This window comes from Asterias rubens, chromosome 9 (genome assembly GCF_902459465.1).
Source record: "Asterias rubens chromosome 9, eAstRub1.3, whole genome shotgun sequence".
Taxonomy (NCBI): Eukaryota; Metazoa; Echinodermata; class Asteroidea; order Forcipulatida; family Asteriidae; genus Asterias; species Asterias rubens.
This window is the reverse complement of record NC_047070.1, coordinates 20,473,298-20,493,317: the sequence shown is the minus strand read 5'-3', so window position 1 is coordinate 20,493,317 and position 20,020 is coordinate 20,473,298. Positions and strand designations below refer to the sequence as shown.

General features: G+C 36.0%; 1 long non-coding RNA gene across 1 annotated transcript; it reads right to left on the bottom strand.

The window, feature by feature from the left end:
• Positions 1-11,046: 11,046 nt before the first annotated feature.
• Positions 11,047-19,961, bottom strand: LOC117294863. Its single transcript, XR_004519580.1, has 4 exons — positions 19,760-19,961; positions 17,027-17,140; positions 14,038-14,187; positions 11,047-12,332 (listed from the first exon to the last, which is right to left on the bottom strand). It is a non-coding gene; the product is annotated as an uncharacterized LOC117294863 (long non-coding RNA).
• Between the last annotated feature and the right edge of the window lie 59 nt (positions 19,962-20,020).

Sequence of the window (20,020 nt, the reverse complement as noted above, 5' to 3'; positions counted from 1 at the left end):
GGAAGGACCTACAATGTACAGGGTCACTCTTTTTGTCAATAATTGGGGTCACATGATCGATAATAATCCCCCCCCCCCACCCCCACCTTAGCATAATGTACAAAAATAACGTGGGGAATGAAAACAATAGGTACATTTGTTTTTTTTGTTGGGGGGGGGGGTCAAAATTCATTGAAAATTAAACAAAAATTCGAGACCTGTTGCTTTTAAACAAAATTTGAGTCATACAAATGTGTATTTTGTGGGCGTAAAACTTCTTTCTTTGTTTTTTAATCATCTCCTAAAACCTCAGTATTTTTCACCGCTGAGTGCGCTGTCTTCAATAATGTCAATGTTCTTTCGCCAAAGAGGGCGCTATCTTCAATTTCGTGTGCGCATGTGCACTGCAGAATTCTTCGTAAAAATGTCGTCTGCTCACTATGGATATAAAATCAAAATGTTTTCTTCACAAAACACCGGTAAGTAAGGATTTGTTTGTTTAGTGTTATGATTAGTTCGATTGGAAATAGCTGGTAGACTCTTAGGATGTATCTAGATGCCGTGGGGCACCGGTAGCACTCCTTTTATAGTGGGATAAAAGCCGAAACTTGTTTGTGTTGGTCATTCGTGATCGTCATGATCGTGTTGGGCATGTTGCTGTTGTTGAAAGGCATTAATTTGTACGTAAAAAGTAAGTTACTAACATATCATGCAATGGACATGATGGACGGGAAAGCTGCAATTATGATAGTAAAGTCATGTGCACAAAGTTTAGCCCTTAGACCGTGAATGAGAATCATAGCAACTTAGCGTGGTGAAGCTACATGTACCTCTTATAATTATATGTGTACTGTTAATGTATAAACTGATCACATTATAAACAAACACAATCTCAATTGATGACAGTTGTTGATATTATTGTTGGTGTTGACTGGGTGATTTCATTTGACACTCACTCTCAGCACACACTTTCCCATAGTAAATGTATCTGTATGACCCCTATTGCCTTAATACCTCAAACGTTGAAAGTGTGTGCGCACCACGCACAACCACCAACTCTCAGCGATTGACAAAGATTAAAAGTTTCCTATTTTACCTCATGTCATGCATGTGGCTCAATGAGCCGCTGTTTGTCCATTCTTGACTTCATATGCAAGGGTCACTGGTTGTCAAGTGTTAAGGCTGCTTGATTACCAACCGGGATTACCAACCAAATTTTCATTTGTTGCACATTGCTTGTTACTGGTATTCAGACGTTGTTTGCTTCTCCTGAACATCATGTGGAAATTTGGTTGGTAATCCTGTTTTTATCAAGGAAGAAATTTGACTGCTAAGCAAATTTTTGTGCTTAGCAGCTCTATGAAATTGGGCCCAGTGGTTACCACCCAACGGGCCGGGCCATTGGTTGAATTGTATCAATATTAACAAAATGAAAAATCCCAAACCCCACCTTTTCACTCAAATTGTTGTGTGTTTTCCCCACTGTAGGAATCCTTAAGTTACCTGACTGTGTACAGCGTTTCAACAAACACAGTTTTAGTCGTCACCAACTTTCATCACACAAGAAATCCTCAGCAGATGACAGTTTGAACTACATGTATACACTTCACCTCTCGAAATTACTGCAAATACTGGTGAGTTTCAAATTAATTTTCTTCTTGTGATAAATTTTGTTGCCAGTGTGTGGATTCTGCCGATAATCCGAAGTGCATCCCCCAGTCACATTGCCCCTCACTGTCCCCTTCTTCTTCTGTTACCAGCCTTTACTTAAATAATCCAAACCTCCCCCTTTCTTCCAATCTTGGACAGCCCCCAAGGTGTTACCCCTTCTACTACCAGCCTGTACTTCAATCCCAACCTCCCCCTTTCTTTCAATCTTGAACCGCCCCCAAGTTGTAACCCCTTCTACTACCAGCCTGTACTTCAATCCAAACCTCCCCCTTTCTTTCAATCTTGAACCGCCCCCAAGATGTAACCCCTTCTACTACCAGCCTGTACTTCAATCCAAACCTCCCCCTTTATTTCAATCTTGAACCGCCCCCAAGTTGTAACCCCTTCTACTACCAGCCTGTACTTCAATCCAAACCTCCCCCTTTCTTTCAATCTTGAACCGCCCCCAAGTTGTAACCCCTTCTTCTACCAGCCTGTACTTCAATCCAAACCTCCCCCTTTCTTTCAATCTTGAAACGCCCCCAAGATGTAACCCCTTTTACTACCAGCCTGTACTTTAATCCAAACCTCCCCCTTTATTTCAATCCTGAACCGCCCCAAGACATTACCCCTTCTACTACCAGCCTGTACTTCAATCAAAACCTCCCCCTTTTGTTCAATCTTGAACCGCCCCCAAGATGTTACCCCTTCTACTACCAGCCTGTACTTCAATCCCAACCTCCCACTTTCTTTCCATCTTGAACCGCCCCCAATATATTACCACTTCTACTAACAGCCTGTACTATAATCCAATCCCCTCCTTTTTTAATTTTTGAACCGCCTTACCCCTTCTTCTAGTACAAGCCTGTATTTTAAAGACACTGGACACTAATGGTAATTTGTCAATGACCAGTCTTCTCACTTGGTGTATATCAACAATCAATGCATAAAATAACAAACCTGTGAAAATTTGAGTTCAATTGGTCAGCGAAGTTGCGAGATAATAATAAAAGAAAAAACGACCTAGTCACCACAAAGTTGTGTGCTTTCAGATCCTTGATTTCTTGACCTCAAATTCTAAACCTGAGGTCTCAAACCAAATCTGTGAAAAATTACTTTTTTTCTCAAAAACTACGCACTTCAGAGGGAGCCGTTTCTCACAATGTGTTATACTGTCAACCTCTTCCCATTACTCGCTACCAAGAAAGGTTTTATGTTAATAATTATTTTGAGTAATTACCAAAAGTGTCCACTGCCTTTAATCCAACCTTCCCCTTTTCTCTCAATCTTGAACCGCCCCCAAGTTGTAACCCTTTCTTCTACCAGCCTGTACTTTAATCCAACCTCCCCTTTATCTTTCAATCTTGAACCGCCTCCAAGATGTTACCCTTTTTCTATCAGCATGTACTTTAATCCTACCTCCACCTTTATTTCAATCTTGAACCGCCACCAAGATGTTACCCCTTCTACTACAAGCCTGGGCCCAATTTCATAGTGCTGCTTAGCGGCCAATTTTGTGCTTACTGTGCAATTTCTATTTCATATCGCTGCTAACCGTAAGCACACAAAAAGGAATGCTAACCTTCCAGTGCTTACCGCATGAAAATAAATGACGTCACAATGCAAATACACGGTAAACACGCAATATGGGAGCCCAATTTTTCTGCTAACCTGTGTAATACGCTAAGGCTTAAGCAAATTTGCTTACTGTTAAGCAGTGCTATGAAATTGGGCCCTGTACTACAATCCCAACCTCCCCCTTTCTTTCAATCTTGAACCGCCCCCAAGATGTAACCCCTTCACTACCAGCCTGTACTTCAATCCCAACCTTCCCTTTCTTTCAATCTTGAATCGCCCCAAAGTTTTTACCTCTTCTTCTACCAGCCTGTACTTCAATCCAAACCCCCCCCCTCCCCTTTCTTTCAATCTTGAACTGCCCCAAAGATGTTACCCGGCCCTTCCACTACCAGCTTACACTTTAATCCCAACCTCCCCTTTCTTTCCATCTTGAACCACCCCAAGATATTACCTTTTCTACTACCAGCCTGTTCTTTAATGCAACCCCCCCCCCCTTTTTCAATTTTTGAACTGCCCCAAGATGTTACCCCTTCTTCTAGTACAAGCCTGTATTTTTAAAGACACTGGACACTAATGGTAATTTGTCAAAGACCAGTCTTCTCACTTGGTGTATCTCAACAATATAATATGCATAAAATAACAAACCTGTGAAAATTGAGTTTAATTGGTCGTCGAAGTTGCGAGATAATAATAAAAGAATAAACACCCTTGTCACCACGAAGTTGTGCGCTTTCAGATGCTTGATTTCGAGACCTCAAATTCTAATCCTGAAGTCTCAACATCAAATCCGCGGAAAATTACTTCTTTCTCAAAAACTATGTCACTTCAAAGGGAACCGTTTCTCGTGTTTTATACTATCAACCTCTTCCCATTACTCGTTACCAAGTAAGGTTTTATGCTAATAAATATTTTGAGTAATTACCAAAAGTGTCCACTGCCTTTAATCCAAACCTCCCCCTTTCTTTCAATCTTGAACCGCCCCCCAAGTTGTAACCCCTTCTACTACCAGCCTGTACTTCAATCCCAACCTCCCCCTTTCTTTCAGTCTTGAACCGCCCTCAAGTTGTAACCTATTCTACTATAACAGCCTGTACTTCAATCCAAACCTCCCCCTTTCTTTCAATCTTGAACCGCCCCCAAGTTGTAACCTTTTCTACTATAACAGCCTGTACTTCAATCCAAACCTCCCCCTTTCTTTCAATCTTGAACCACCCCCAAGATGTAACCCCTTCGACTACCAGCCTGTACTTCAATCCAAACCTCCCCCTTTCTTTCAATCTTGAACCGCCCCCCAAGTTGTAACCCCTTCTACTACCAGCTTGTACTTTAATCCAAACCTCCCCCTTTCTTTCAATCTTGAACCGCCCCCCAAGTTGTAACCCCTTCTACTACCAGCTTGTACTTTAATCCGAACCTCCCCCTTTCTTTCAATCTCGAAAAATTTAATACTCAATCATTTTCCATTTGATTCAATTTTAGTTTTATTTAATTTTTTCTCCCATGAAAAATCAACAAGTTTACACAGTTAAAAAGCTGAGACAAATTGAAATCTTTACATAAAAATCTAGACAATATATTGTCAATGCACCGAAAACCCAAGACATTCTCATAAGAACAATGTATCACCCTGATCTGACGTTTTGCTTATAAATGAGTAAAACATAAATCAGGGTTTATCCAAGGCATTTTTCCATGAAAAAGGCCCTACACTGTTTGTAGCTAAGGTTACATTTTTAATACAAACTGTCAAGTTTGATCAATGGTGCGTATAACTCATACAATTCTTGATTCTTTGATTTCTGTTAACAGTTTCATTAAGATGATGAGGAGCAGCAGTTTCCTCACAAGAAATGCACCAAGGCTGTAATGAGAACACTTAGATTGCAGCTTCATCATGACTTCAAACACTTCATCATCTCTCTACTACAAGCTTCTTCTTGTCATCAATTCAAGGATATTAAGGTAGGCTTGTTGTTTTGTTTATGAATTGTAAAAAGGCCTGTTTACATACAGTTTGACTTCATCACCGTGATACTTAAAGGGGTTTGTCACACTTAAAGGCACTTGTCAGCAACTTTGAGTCAACTGCTGCAGTGCACACTTCCACTTGTAAAATGTTTTTACAATCCAAACAAAAGTTGCCAAAATACGATGGGGTAAATTTGATGAAGTCTTACATTGTGTAAACAGACCTTTAGTTATAGTCCATTATTGCGACTGTTGATTTATTTAAAGGTACTCTCCATTGGTGCTGGCAGAAGGATATTTAAAGTTACTTATGCCATTTTGCTAGCCAAGCTTTGTACAACAATCAACTCATCAGCGGAAAGCACACAATGAATTGCAATGGCCACATTTCTTATAATACTAATGCTAAGCGGCAATATAAATATGTGTTGCTGGAATTACTCTAACTCAGTCATATGTCTTAGTTCATTCTCTTGGAGAGCATGACTTTCCTCCAAAGTGTTTGGATTTATCAAACTATCCAGATTAGCTTTTCCATAGCGTTGCAAATTACAGCAAACTCTCCAGCTCAGCTTTTCCATAGCGTTGCCAATTACAGTTAATTGCTGACGAGTTTCTGCTGGGAGTACTTCTCCTGAAGTCCTTCTGCCAGCACACATCTATAAAATAATGGAAAAACAATAGATAGTATAGTAATATATAATCATGTAGTATGTATGTCCCCTGTGTGATGCTTAAGTGGATCAAAGGTATGGGTGTGTGACATCAAGTTTGCTGAGTTTACATTTACTCACCAACCCAGCTCAATATTAAAATGTCAACAATCTATGTTCAGTTCTAAGCTTTTGTACCATTCATTCTTTCATTTCATGTGAGGAACAATGGCATCAATGGTGGTATACTATCAGGAGTTGATTTTTAGATCTATCAAGTAGTAAATAATTTGGGGTTGAACAAAGACAAACGGACTAAAGCGGGGTTTGAACCAAGGACCTATGGATTCAATTATCCCAGCGCACAACCGAGCTATCCAGCCTTTCGTTGGCGGTCTCGCTCTTTAGTTTGCTTGGGGTGCCATTTCTTAATTCAACCCTAATTCTTAATTATAAGACGATCAGATCCAATGTTTATACACATTGCCTATTCTGCAGCGTATAAGCAGAGACTGCACGAATGTTTTGTGGAATCAGTAAATACATTCATGCTCCTGTTTTAGTAAACACACTGGTAACAAGCAACTTTGAGTGTGAATAACATAGAAACATCAACAGAGCTGGAGTCCGTAGTCCTTATCAGTTTTTATTAAAAACCCTTTGATATTGGGCTTATTGATTGCGCTATCAACACACAAGCAAGCACGATTTTGTTCAGAGATAATTAACTAGAACTCAAACTAAATACTGTGTGAACTTTCAGATTAAACCGCATCAGTTTCAAGTTGTTTTTGTTGTTGTTGATACATAGCAGCTTGGCTGATAAAGAATACGGACTCAAGCTCTGTTGATGTTTCTATTCAGCAGAGTGTAGGTTCGAGTCCCGGTCGTGATACTTGTGTCTCAAAGCATGATACCTGTGTCTTAAAGCAAGACACTTAACCATTGGGGGGTCGTAAGCTGTTGGTTCTGTGTGCTGTGTAATACACCTAAAAGAACTTTGTGCACTTATCGGAAAGAGAGGGGGGTCTGCCCCAATATTCCTGGTCTGATTGGCTGTGCATCACAGCACCGTGTAAAGGAATTGGTCTCGTACTTGAGCATCAGGGACGAGCGTCACTGAGTGACGGTTATGAGCGCTATACAAGAAGCCACCAGTATTATTATTACCATTTTACAACTGAGAGTGCCCTTTTCTTATTGTGTGTTTGCCTTATTGTAAAGATAGAAAGTTGCAATTAGTTTCTCGTAGTTTAAGTTAGTGGTGTAACCAGAGGGGGCCCCAAACATTTCCCGTCGTCAAAATGTCTGTTGCGGTGAGAGCGAATCAGCTTTCTCATAACTATCTATCGATAATGCTTTATCGCGATAGACTATTGCTACTGAACAAAGGAAAAACTAAAATGAAAATAGACTCCAAAATGATGACTGTTGCGGTGATAGTGAAACAGCTTTCTCGTATTCGTAACTTGCTATCATTATCAATACTGCTTCTTTGCGAGAGACTATTGCTCTCTTGACTACACTTTAATGACCCCCCTCCCCCTATCTCTAGTTACAACACAAAGGTATACACAACTTGGCTACTTACTGTGATGTATCTTGGCAATTACTCAGATAGAAATTCGTCTGTAAAGTTTGAGAAGCCAAAGATCGTGTACTTGTATAAAATTGTATCTATGCTAAGGCAAGGTTGTTGTTGTTTACATTATGGCCCATTGCTCTCTTGACTTCACTTTAATGACCCCTCCCCCCTCCCCCTATCTCTGGTTACAGCACAAACGTATACACAACTGGGCTACTTACTGTGATGTATCTTGTCAATTACTCAGATAGAAATCCGTCGGTGAAGTTTGAGAAGCCAAAGATCGTGTACTGTATACTAATTGTATCTATGCTCAGGCAATGTTGTTGTTTACATGGCCTAGTATTGCTCTCTTGACTGCACTTTAATGACCCCCTCCCCCTATCTCTGGTTACAACACAGACGTATACAACTTGGCTACTTACTGTGATGTTATGTATCTTGTCAATTACTCAGATAGAAATCCGTCGGTGAAGTTTGAGCAGCCGAAAGATCGTGTACTTGTATACTTATTGTATCCATGCTCAGGCAATGTTGTTGTTTACATGGCCTAGTATTGATCTCTTGACTGCACTTTAATGACCCCCTCCCCCCTATCTCTGGTTACAACACAGACGTATACATCTTGGCAACTTACTGTGATGTTATGTATCTTGTCAATTACTCAGATAGATATCCGTCGGTGAAGTTTGAGCAGCCGAAAGATCGTGTACTTGTATACTCATTGTATCTATGCTCAGGCAATGTTGTTGTTTACATGGCCTAGTATTGCTCTCTTGACTGCACTTTAATGACCCCCTCCCCCTATCTCTGGTTCCAACACAGACGTATACATCTTGGCAACTTACTGTGATGTTATGTATCTTGTCAATTACTCAGATAGAAATCCGTCGGTGAAGTTTGGGCAGCCGAAAGATCGTGTACTTGTATACTTATTGTATCCATGCTCAGGCAATGTTGTTGTTTACATGGCCTAGTATTGCTCTCTTGACTGCACTTTAATGACCCCCTCCCCCATCTCTGGTTACAACACAGACGTATACAACTTGGCTACTTACTGTGATGTTATGTATCTTGTCAATTACTCAGATAGAAATCCGTCGGTGAAGTTTGAGCAGCCGAAAGATCGTGTACTTGTATACTTATTGTAGCTCAGGCAATGTTGTTGTTTACATATGGCAGCTGTCAATGTCTAGTTCCCAGTCTCTAAGACGTGGTAATACAGCTATTGATGGGTGTCTGACTATTTTTTCCTTTGATATTTATTGGGAAAAAGTACGTGAATAAGTGTACGTTTTTAGAGTTTTTGTGTTGGAAATGACTTGTAGTTGAAGAGTTTAAGTATGTAAACTAAATGACTTGTCTAAGAATTGGTAAAAAAATGCAAGAATTGAATAGTCGATCTACCAAAATGCGTTACTTGTATGTTGTTATTGTATGTTGAACCTGTATACTTACTACACGTAGCTAAACTCAATTAAGTTGCATTTAAAAGCCGTTTTTCGAGTTAGGTTGTACATTTAAGATGAATCTTAAGGAGGAAATGTTGTATTTTATAGTAATATAATGACGTAAGCAGTTTAAACGTGTTTAGCAATATTTTAAGGCCGTTTTAGTGAGTAAAATTGAGAAATTTCATGACTTTTCGCACTTAAAAAATATTTTTTTCACCGATTGTCACCAAAATTAACGAGCGTACGTTTCAAGCGATTTTAAGAAAATGATGGACCAAAAATGAGTAAAAATTTGAAATTTTTGGTAAAAAAATTTTTTCTAACAACTTTTTTCACCAAAATTAACGAGCGTGCGTTTCAGGCGATTTTAATTTTTTCATAGACCGTTAAAAAAAAAATTAACGGTCTTTTTTTTTTTTTTTTTCCCAAAAATCGAAAAATTTCAAAAAATTCTTGCCTCCCCCTCCACCTCTCTTCCCGGTGCCGCCTCCCCCTCTCTCTCTGGTCCCGGTGTCGTCCCCTCCTCGTGGTGCCGCCTCCGTGTTGACTCCTGCTGCTGCGTCTCCTGTCCGGGCGTCAGTACCTGTTCATGTTCCTGTGGAAGAAACGTGGGTTATTTCTTTATTTCGCTTACCTCATGGTCCGTGCCGGGGCTCGAACCTCTCATCTTGTCCTCGCGAAACTGTAACCTTAACCACTAGGCCACAACGATGACTGTACAGAACATACATTTTTTGGAGTGATGAATATTACGCAACTTAGTGTGTACAGTATTGCGTAGTATATTTACGGGAATAAATAATTAAATAGCGCCCTCTGTTGGTCGAATAAATAATTAAATAGCGCCCTCTGTTGGTTAAGGAATCCAGCGCCTCTGTAAAATAAATATTTGTTTGCTGTTTTTAATGACATTAAAAAAAACGAAAAAAAGAAAGAGTTTTTTGCCAATAAGTTATTTAAGGAGTTTGATTCGTATCATTAAGGTTTTTACCTTCGCAAAGCCCCTATAACCAAGTCCAATTATTTTAAGCAACCATTTCAAAATAATCTTTAAAACAAAGACAAGTAAGAAAGAAAACAAGGTGCAAATTGTATTTAATATTTTCACATTTTTATTGACATTTATAAATAATTATAGTTTTTTATTAATAATAGGCATTTTTTAATACAAATTATTGGTCAATAATGCAACGCCAATTTTTAACAAATAATTTAAAAGATAAAACTCAAAATTAAAGTTGTACAGTAAGACAATCTATAACATGGATATATAAATACCGGAAAGTCTTTTTCTACATTGGTGATGAAAAATCACAACTAAAGAGAGGTAATTTAAAGACAGTCAATTTAGAAAGATTTGTTGGTATTCTCTTTCCTCTCGATAGATTTCATCTCTTAAAGATTTTAAAGACCCAAATTTTTAATTCCAACAAAACAGACATTTGTTTTTAAAAGAAACGGGATTTCTTTTGTAATCGTCAAAGACCAGTCTATTCCAACATATGCATAAAATAACAAACCCATCAAAATTTTGAATCAAGTGGTCATAGAAGTTGCAAGAGAAAAATTGAAGAAAAAGCACCATTGTCGCACAAGTTGTGCTTTCAGTTGACTTGAATTAGAGACCACAGCTGAGGTCTCTAATTGGATTAACAAATTTAGTAACAAATTACCTCTTTCTCATAGACTATAATACTTATGAGGGAGCCGTTTCTCACAATGTTTTAGACCATCACAAGCTATCCATTGCTTGTTACCAAGTAAGTTGTTATGCTAACAATATTTTGAGTAATTATCCTGTTTACTACCTCTAATTTTAAGTAATGCCCATCATTTAGTTTTAAAAAAATAGCCATGTTTCTTAAAGACAGTGGACACTATTGGTAATTGTCAAAGACCAGTCTTCTCACTTTGTGTATCTCAACATATACATAAAATAACCAACCTGTAAAAATTTGAGCTAAATCGTTCGTCGAAGTTGCGAGATAATAATGAAAGAAAAAACACCCTTGTCACACGAAGTTGTGTGCTTTCAGATGCTTGATTTCGAGACCTCAAATTCTAAACTTGAGGTCTCGAAATCAAATTCATGGAAAATTACTTCTTTCTCGAAAACTAAGTCACTTCAGAGGGAGCCGTTTCTCACAATGTTTTATACCATCAACCTCTCCCCATTACTCATTACCAAGTACGGTTTGATGATAATAATTATTTTGAGTCATTACCAATAGTGTCCACTGCCTTTAAAAACACCACAAAATACAGTATGTTCAAAGTTGGGCCACACAAAATTAAATAAATGTTTCCTTTTGCACTGAATTTGGGTAACAGGTGGGCTACATCTTTTTTCTTTTAGTTGGGCTTAACAAAAATTGTTAAGATATAAAACGTTATCGCTATAGAATGTTGGCCCCTATTTCACGTTATTTTATAACTGTTTTCAGTTGGGCCAACAAAAATATAATGTTTCCTATTACACTGGATTGTTGGTATAAGGTGGGCAACTATTATTTTGTAATAGTTGGGCCAAACAAAAATAAAGTTAAGTTTCCCATTACACTTACAAATTGGTAGGTAGGTAACTGAAAAAATAGGTGGTACACAGGTGGGCACAGCTTTTTATGATTTTATTTCAAAGTTTGACCAAATAAAAAGATAGTCACGTTTTCCTGAAAAAATAATGGGTAGGTAGTTGTTTGTCAAAATGGTTTCTTTTTCTTGAAATGCTTGGCTGAAAAAAACTCAATAAAGTCCTGTACTTCATAACAGGTGGGCATCTTCTTTAAACCAAAATGTTTTTTTTTTTCTTTTTTCTTTTTTGAAATATTGATAATTATTTTTCACACATGTCAGGTTTGACTGATGGTCAATCTGATTGTATTTAATTTCTGCTCATTTTTGTGTTGCATAATAATGCCAATCAGCACTGTTTGAATGGGCCACAAACCTGCTACCCATATTCAGTGTAATAAGAAACATGATTATATTTTTGTTCGGCCCATTTATACTTTTCCTTACCCCAACAATGATATTCCTTCTGATTAACAAATCAGGTTCAAATATCCAGCCTTGATTTTCTTGACAGTATCAGTGAAACCTTCAGGGTTGTTCACTCAATCAATCTCGGAGTAGTATTTACCAATGAAGATGTCACCGAGGATCCAAAGAGGTTTATAGATGTGTCTATTCTGATGAATCCACTCTTGCAAATTGTCTCTCCCATCTTGGTTAACTCCGAGTAGTTATTACCAATGAAGATGTCACCGAGGATCCAAAGAGCACCGTCAGTTTATAGATGTCTATTCTGATAAATCCACTCTTGCAAAGTGTCTCTCCCATCTTGGTTAACTCCGGGTAGTTATTACCAATGAAGATGTCACCAAGGATCCAAAGAGCGCCCATGGGTTTAAAGATGTCTATTCTGATGAATCCACTCTTGCAAAGTGTCTCTCCAATCTCTGTTTCCTGAAATGCAAGATGAGAAGAAGATCATTACATCAATTAGATATACTTCAGAAGGTACCCAAGGATAAAATAACAAATTGATAAAATCTCACCAACTCAATTTGACAGATTCTTAAAGAAACTGGACACAATTGGTAATTGTCAAAGCCACTTGCTGTATCTCAATATATGCACAAAATAACAAACCTGTGAAAATTTTAGCTCAATCAAATTCGTGGAAAATCACTTCTTTCTTGAATTCTACGTTACTACTCGGTACCAAGTAAGGTTTTATGCTAGAAATTATTTTGAGTAATTACCAATAGTGTCCAATGCCTTTAAGACAGCTGTGAATTTTTTTAAAATGTCATCAGCTACAATAGTTTCCGTGGACAAAAATATGCACTTAGGACGAGGTGGTGTCATGTTTTTGCCATTATACTGGGGAAAAAAAAAACTATTTTAAAGGTGAGCAAGTTGGGTTTTTTTCCTTTTCTTTTTTACAGTGCCCCAAAAAGACAAAGAAATAGACAATAGCCATGTTTGCTATAACACCCCCAAAAGCAACCAGTTTGTCAAAAATTGGGAGAAAAACAAATACAAAAATGTTTCTTTTACACTGAATTTGGGTAACAGGTGGGCAACATCATTTTCTATTAGTTGGCCTAAACAAAAATAAAATTATGTTTCCCATTACACAAAATCAAACTTATAAAAAAAAAAACATGTGGGCAACAATTTTTGGGTCTTTTTTTTTCACCTTTTTTAAGTTCAGGCAAATAAAGAAAATGGGTAAGAAAGAAGGTGAGTATGTTTTGTAATCATTTTGTCTACTTTTATTTATTCAATTTTGGGCAAATTAAGAACATGGGTAAGATTATAGGTGGGCAACATGTTTTTTAAACTAATTTTGGGCCAAACAAAAAGATAGCCATATTTACTGTTGCACTGAAAAAGGGGCCTTTTTGTTGGGTTTTTTCAGTTAAGCCAAACAAAAAATAAAATCATGTTTCATAATTACACTATTTCAGAACAAATTTTGGAAAAATTTTGTGATAGTTGGCCCAATAAAAACAAAGTTATGTTTCCCAACACAATGAACAATTTGTAGGTACTTAGGTAGTTAGGGTGTCAGAACAAAAATAAAGCCATGTCTTCACTGAGAAAATAGGTAGATAAAAAAGTGGGCAAGGTCTTTTTATGATTCTATTTTACAGTTCCGCCAAATAAAAAGATGGGTAATGGAAGGGTAGTTGGATGGGCAAAATGGTTTTTTTTTCTTCACATTTGGGCAAAACAAAGAGAAAGCCATTATTACACAAATTAAATTGTTCAGCATAAAAAAACCCATTAAATTCCTGTTTTTTGGGGGGCAAAAAATTTCACTTTGTGTTATACATACCAACATTATATGCAAATAAAAACAAATCTGTCAAAATCTTTGAAGTTGAAAAAAAATCAATAACAGATAAAACCTCCCTCTTGGATCGATTTGTGTGCTCTAAGATGCCTGAGAAAGGCTTAAAGCCTAAAGCCTTTCTCAGATTCAAATATTTTACTGAGAAATTACTTTTTTTCAAAAAGGTGTTTTATTGTATTTCAGAGGAAGTTTTTTTCTCATAAAGTTTTATACTATCAACTAATCAGCAAGTTCTAGTGCTCTGGTATATAGCTTTCTAGTGTCCTACACTAGACCTAGTGTCCTGAAAGTGTCCATTGAACCTACCTTCACTTTGATGATATTGACAGGAGGTGCAGCTCCAATCAAGCTTAGAATCTATTCCACATCTGATGTTGGCTGGGTCAAAACAGAGGTCCCAGTGTCACAGATTGCTTGGCAACCACCATTGGAGAACTTTCCTAGCAGAGATTTTCTCTGTCCAGTGGTAAAAAAATGAAGTGGCAAAAAAATTATACAAACTTTAATCCATGTTGAAAAACTTGTTTTAATAACTGGGCCAAACAAATCTAAAGTTATGTTTCCCATTACAATGAAGAAAAAAAACAGGTCGGGAACATCTTTTTCCTCTTTTTTTTTCAAAAAGTGGCAGAATAAAAAGATTACCCTAGTTTGTGATGGCATGCAATCGGAAACAGAAAATTTATTTTGTTTGGCCTTGTTGAATAGTTTTGCCCTGAAAAAGGGGTCATGTGTTTCATCTTCACAAAGGCCCAGATAAACTTTTTAATGTTTATTTTTATATTTATTGTTGTTGTAGAAAGACCACAAAATTTATGTATTTTTTAAATTTCCTCTTTGAAATTCCTTCTAACTAGCTTTTATAAATTTGAATGTTTTAGAGGCTACCTGCTGTTTAACATTAGTATGGGTTAAAAATACATAAATGTTGTGGTCTTTCTACAACAACAATAAATATAAAAATAAAAACTAAATTATTTAAAAGGAAGGAAAAAATTATCAATATTTCATAATTGGTCTAATAAAATGGCAAGTAGGGCTCAGCTAAAGCCAAACAGCAGTAAACAATCAAAAAGTAGAAAATTTAAATTTAAAAGTTATTTTGAGGGAACTATAAAAATGAAATTTCAAAGATATACAAACTATGTAGGTAAATAAAATTAAAAGTTAAATTATCAAAACATACCAAAAAAAGCAAGAAATAAAGGAAGAAAACTGTTATTTATATTTGTATCTTAAAATTGCAAACATGGTCGACCAACAAAATGAAAAATAAAAATATTTGGAACAAAGCAAGATAAACAAAGGATAAAAAGAGAAAAGTTATTGTTATTCATCAAAAATTGCATAAAAAGCTCGACCAAAAAGCCAAATCCCAGATAGTAAACCATTAAAAAATAAATTTATCATACAAAAGTTCAGTAAAGTCATTTTAATTTCAAAAAGTTAGTTGGAGAAAGTTTACAAAAAGATATAAAAATTATGTGTACACCAACAATTGATATTGGGGTTAAGGTTGCAAATTATGAGCATTAAATTTGTAATAAAAATTTCTGGCATGAACTTGATCAGGAAAAAGAAAGCTACTTATGGGGTCATTCAGAATAGTCATTGTTGAAAAAAACTTTTGCTTTAAAAATTTGGCCAAACAAAACTAATGCTGATTTTTTTCTATTACAAGGAAAAAATAGGCAAGTATGCAGAATCTTTTTTTTTCTTCTTTTTTTCTTCTAATTTTTGGCCAAAAAAAGATGTAATTTTAACCAAAAATACTAAAAAAAATTTAACAACAAAAAATAAAAGTTGTCGTGTTTCTGGTTAATTGCCCTACCCAAATTCCACAAATTCCGTGACCCTTTTCTTTGTATTCATCATTTATAAACATAAACAAATAATAATGTTAATTTATTTAAGGGCACTGGACACTATTGGTAATTAGCATAAAAACTTGTCTTTGGTATCGAGCAAATCGGGAGCTGTTGATAGTTTAAGTATAAACCGTTGTAAGAAATGACTCTTTCTGAAGTAACGCAGTTTTTGATAAATAAGTATTATCTCACTAAACTACTTAAATTGAATTCGAGACCTCAGCTGAGGTCTCAAAAAAAAAGCATCAGAAAACAACAGGGGTGTTTTTTCTTCAATTGTTTTCTTGCAACTTACACCACCAGTTCAGATCAAAATTTTCACAGGTTTGTTGTTTTATGTACATGTTCAGATACACCAAGTGAGAGACTGGTCTGTGACAATAACCAATAGTGTCCAGTGTCTTTAAGTGAGTCAGTTTCATCCCCACGTACATATTAATTTGACCAAGAGTGACTTGTTTACATAAAAAATTAAATAGTTAGTCTGTGCACGTGTAAGCTGTGGATATACACAGCCTTTGATGTTTTCATCATCAAATTTGACATCTATATAACATTGCAAGATGTAAAGTTGATGTCCACAACCTTCGATGCTAGTTTCATCAAAAGTCATCTAATTAACTTCTCACAGTGTAAGACGTCAATTTGTGGTTCACAACCTTCAATGATGTTGCATCAAAAGTCATTGAATTTAGTCATCTCACAATGCAAGTTGCAAAATTGTGTATGAAATAAATATCACACTTGGCTAGCATGTACACCCAGCCCTTTACTGTATACCTTGTACCTAAGGGGTGAAAACCTTTGCCTTCTAACCATGATAACACACATTTGAAGTGTCTACTGCACATGACAGACTTTGCTTTATGTGTGCATAATTAATTCCTGCCCACTCCTGCCTAGTTGTCCAATAGGGAATAGCACCCATATGAGGGTGACTACCTTGTTCCCAACCAGACTCTTGAATGTGCACTAAACATCATGGGGATGAGCGTGCCAGCTATTGCATAATAGGCAGGCACGATTCGCCATGTGATGGCTGTTGGGGGGGGGGGGGGGGTAATGATTTGTATTAAAAATCAGCACAAAACTGTTGCGGTATTTTCACAAGTATGCCAAATTGACCCTTGTTTAGTAGGGTACGGTGACAACGGGTACCACGAGACAGAAATCTGAGAAACGGTATTTTGGGGTGAAAAAATTATCCAAATTTGAAGGGAATCCTTACAAAAAGTAGCTTGACCTTTCAAAAACTGAAGTGCTCATTACCTGAGCCAGTTTTAAGGTCATATATTTCGGAGTGTTGACCAAACTATGACTCTGAACCCTTGTATTTTAAGGAGTGCTAGTTTTTGCACTTCACTGCCAAGAGGAATGCAGTGGGCAACCAAGTGAGTGAATGAGGGTGTGTAGAGTTTCATTCCTACCTGAAATCTGTTAAGTTTTCGTTCCACATCGAAGGAGGTTTTATCCTCCAGGAAGATCGCTTGCTTCATTACGGCAGCCATCTCTATGATTCTAGCTGTTGTTGCTGTGGACATCTGTCGAGAAATATACAAGTTTGCATGAACACAAGGTCTTTGTCATTTTGCAGTTTTATTAATAATATTGACTCTAATATAGAGCAATCCAAAGAATGATGAAAGCGCTTTGAACATTCAAAGATATACAAATGATATAGGTATAACAACAACAACAACAACAACAACAACAACAACAACAAATGCTTCAAAAGTGAAATATTTATAAATAAGCAAGACATTAGTTATTATCGTGCATTATTGCATTACCAAAATTGCATGTAAGGCTCGAACATAAGCCAAAAGATGGATACATGTTCATTTACAAATTATAGAAAAAAACATTCACATTTTTAAAAAGTCAGTTGGAAGGAAATTTAAAGAAATTGTTTAATTATTCAAAAGAAATACAGCATGGGATAAAAAAGAGATTTATTTGTTATTCATTATTGGTCTATTAGAATTGCAAAATGGCTCAACAAAAAGCAGAAGTGATGAACCACACAAATGGTTCACATTTTCAAAAGTTAGATGGGGAGAAATTTTGAAGAAGAAATTTTAAAAGATATAAAAATGATGTAGGTAACCCTACACTACAAAAAAAAACTAATAAGAAAATATTTAGAAATACAAAATAAGCAAGATAAGGGGAGAAAACGATTATTATTATTCATAATTATTCATTAAAATTGCAAATTCATCGGCTTGACCAAAAAGCCAAACTCAGGATGAATACAAATAGTAAAAAAAAATTGAAAAGTTATTCGGATGGAATTTTAAAGAGGCAAGTTCAAAGAATAAGAATGATGTGCAACAACAAAAATTAAAGAATATACAACAAAATGTTTAAAAAGTGAAAATAAAAAATGAAAAAAAAATAAAAGAGAAGCAAGAAATAATTATTAATTATTTATCCTATGAAAATTGCAAATAAGTTTAAGGCAAATAAAGGATATAATTTATAGCAAAATTAACATTCAACTTTTTAAAAGCAAGTTGGAAGGAAATAACAGAGAAAGTTTTTAATAATTTCAACATTAAAAGATTCATAAGCAGGGGATAAAAAAGATAAAAGTTATTATCATTGGTCTATTAGAATTACAGACATGGCTCCACCAAAAAGCAGAATTGCGGTACCACACAATTGGTGAAAAAATTCAAATTTTAAAAGGGGAGGAATTTTGAAGAGGAAATTTAAAAACAAATATACAAATTATGTAGGTACACCAACAACACAAAACAGTAAAACAAATGTAAAAGTATTTATATTTTTTTTAGCAAGATAAGGGGAGAAAACGATTATTATTAGACATTATTAGAATTGCAAATGAGGCTTGACCAAAAAGCAGAATTGTTCAAACATACAAGTTTGAAAGATATACAAATTATTTAGGTACACCAACAACACAGAATATGAAAATATTTAGAAAAAAGAAGATAAGGAAGATAATGGGAGAAAACGATGATTATTATTCATTATTAGCATTGCAAATGAGGCTTGACCAAAAAGCAGAATTGTTCAAACATACAATTTTAAAAGATATAACAATTATGTAGGTACACCAACAACACAAAAAAGTAAAACAAAATATGAAAATATTTAGAAAAATAAAATAAGCAAGATAAGGGGAGAAAACGATTATTATTAATATTCATTATTAGCATTGCAAATGAGGCTTGACCAAAAAGCAGAATTGTTCAAACATACAATTTTTAAAGATATAAAAAGTATTTAGGTACACCAACAACACAAAAAAGTAAAACAAAATATGAAAATATTTAGAAAAATAAAATAAGCAAGATAAGGGGAGAAAACGATTATTATTTATTAAATAGCATTGCAAATGAGGCTTGATCAAAAAGCAGAATTGTTGAAACATACAGTTTTAAAAGATATACAAATTATTTAGGTACACCAACAACACAAAAAAGTAAAACAAAATATGGAAATATTTAGAAAAATAAATTAAGCAAGATAAGGGGAGAAAACGATTGTTATTATTATTCATTATTAGAATTGAGGCATGACCAAAAAGCAGAATTGTTGAAACATACAATTATAAAAAATTTATATACAAATTATGTAGGACTCCTACCCCTACTACAACAACAAACAAATAATATTATTGATTATTGGTGTAGCCAAATTGTAAACGAGGCTCGATCAAAAAGCAAAAATTCGGATACATACAAAATAGTAAATTCAACCAAATGTTTGAAGGGAAATTTAAAGAGGAATTTGGACAAAATTCGGCGTGTGTGGGGGGGGGGGGGGGGGGGGGGGGAGGGCCGGGTCGGGGGTGTGGGAGTGGGGGGGGGGTGCACGCACCACAATCTCCGGGGTACAGACTCAGTCCTGTAGTAGTGTATGTACAACCGGCACACTGGCACTGGCAGTGGCACCATACTGACACAGTGACTAGTACTTAGTAGCAACACTCGACAGTCATGACTCATTTAGGTCAAATATTAGGTCAAATGTATACGGAAATTTAATTTTAGAGTACAACATTTACAATCATTCATTTTTATTTGTTATTGTTATGCAATCGACACTGACCCTGTGACCTGGTGACTGTGCGTGTGACAGGCCTGATATTTGACAGCTTTTGCTTTTGCGTTTATTCAAACAAAACTTACCCAAAATATCTGTCGTCTGCCTGAAGTTTGCACTCGTTCTCTGGCTGGCTCTTGACTATGAATCGATGTGAATTCCGATGGTGACATTCGCATTCGCAGACGACGGACAGCAAACTGAACCATTGATTTAAAAATCTTCCCAATCACAACAATAAAATGTCATAACATAACAACAAGCATTGATTTCGTTGCGGTGTTGCAGAAGTAAATAATCCAACGAGCAGTCTAGTTCCCTTTCGTTTGCTATGCTACGTAACATAA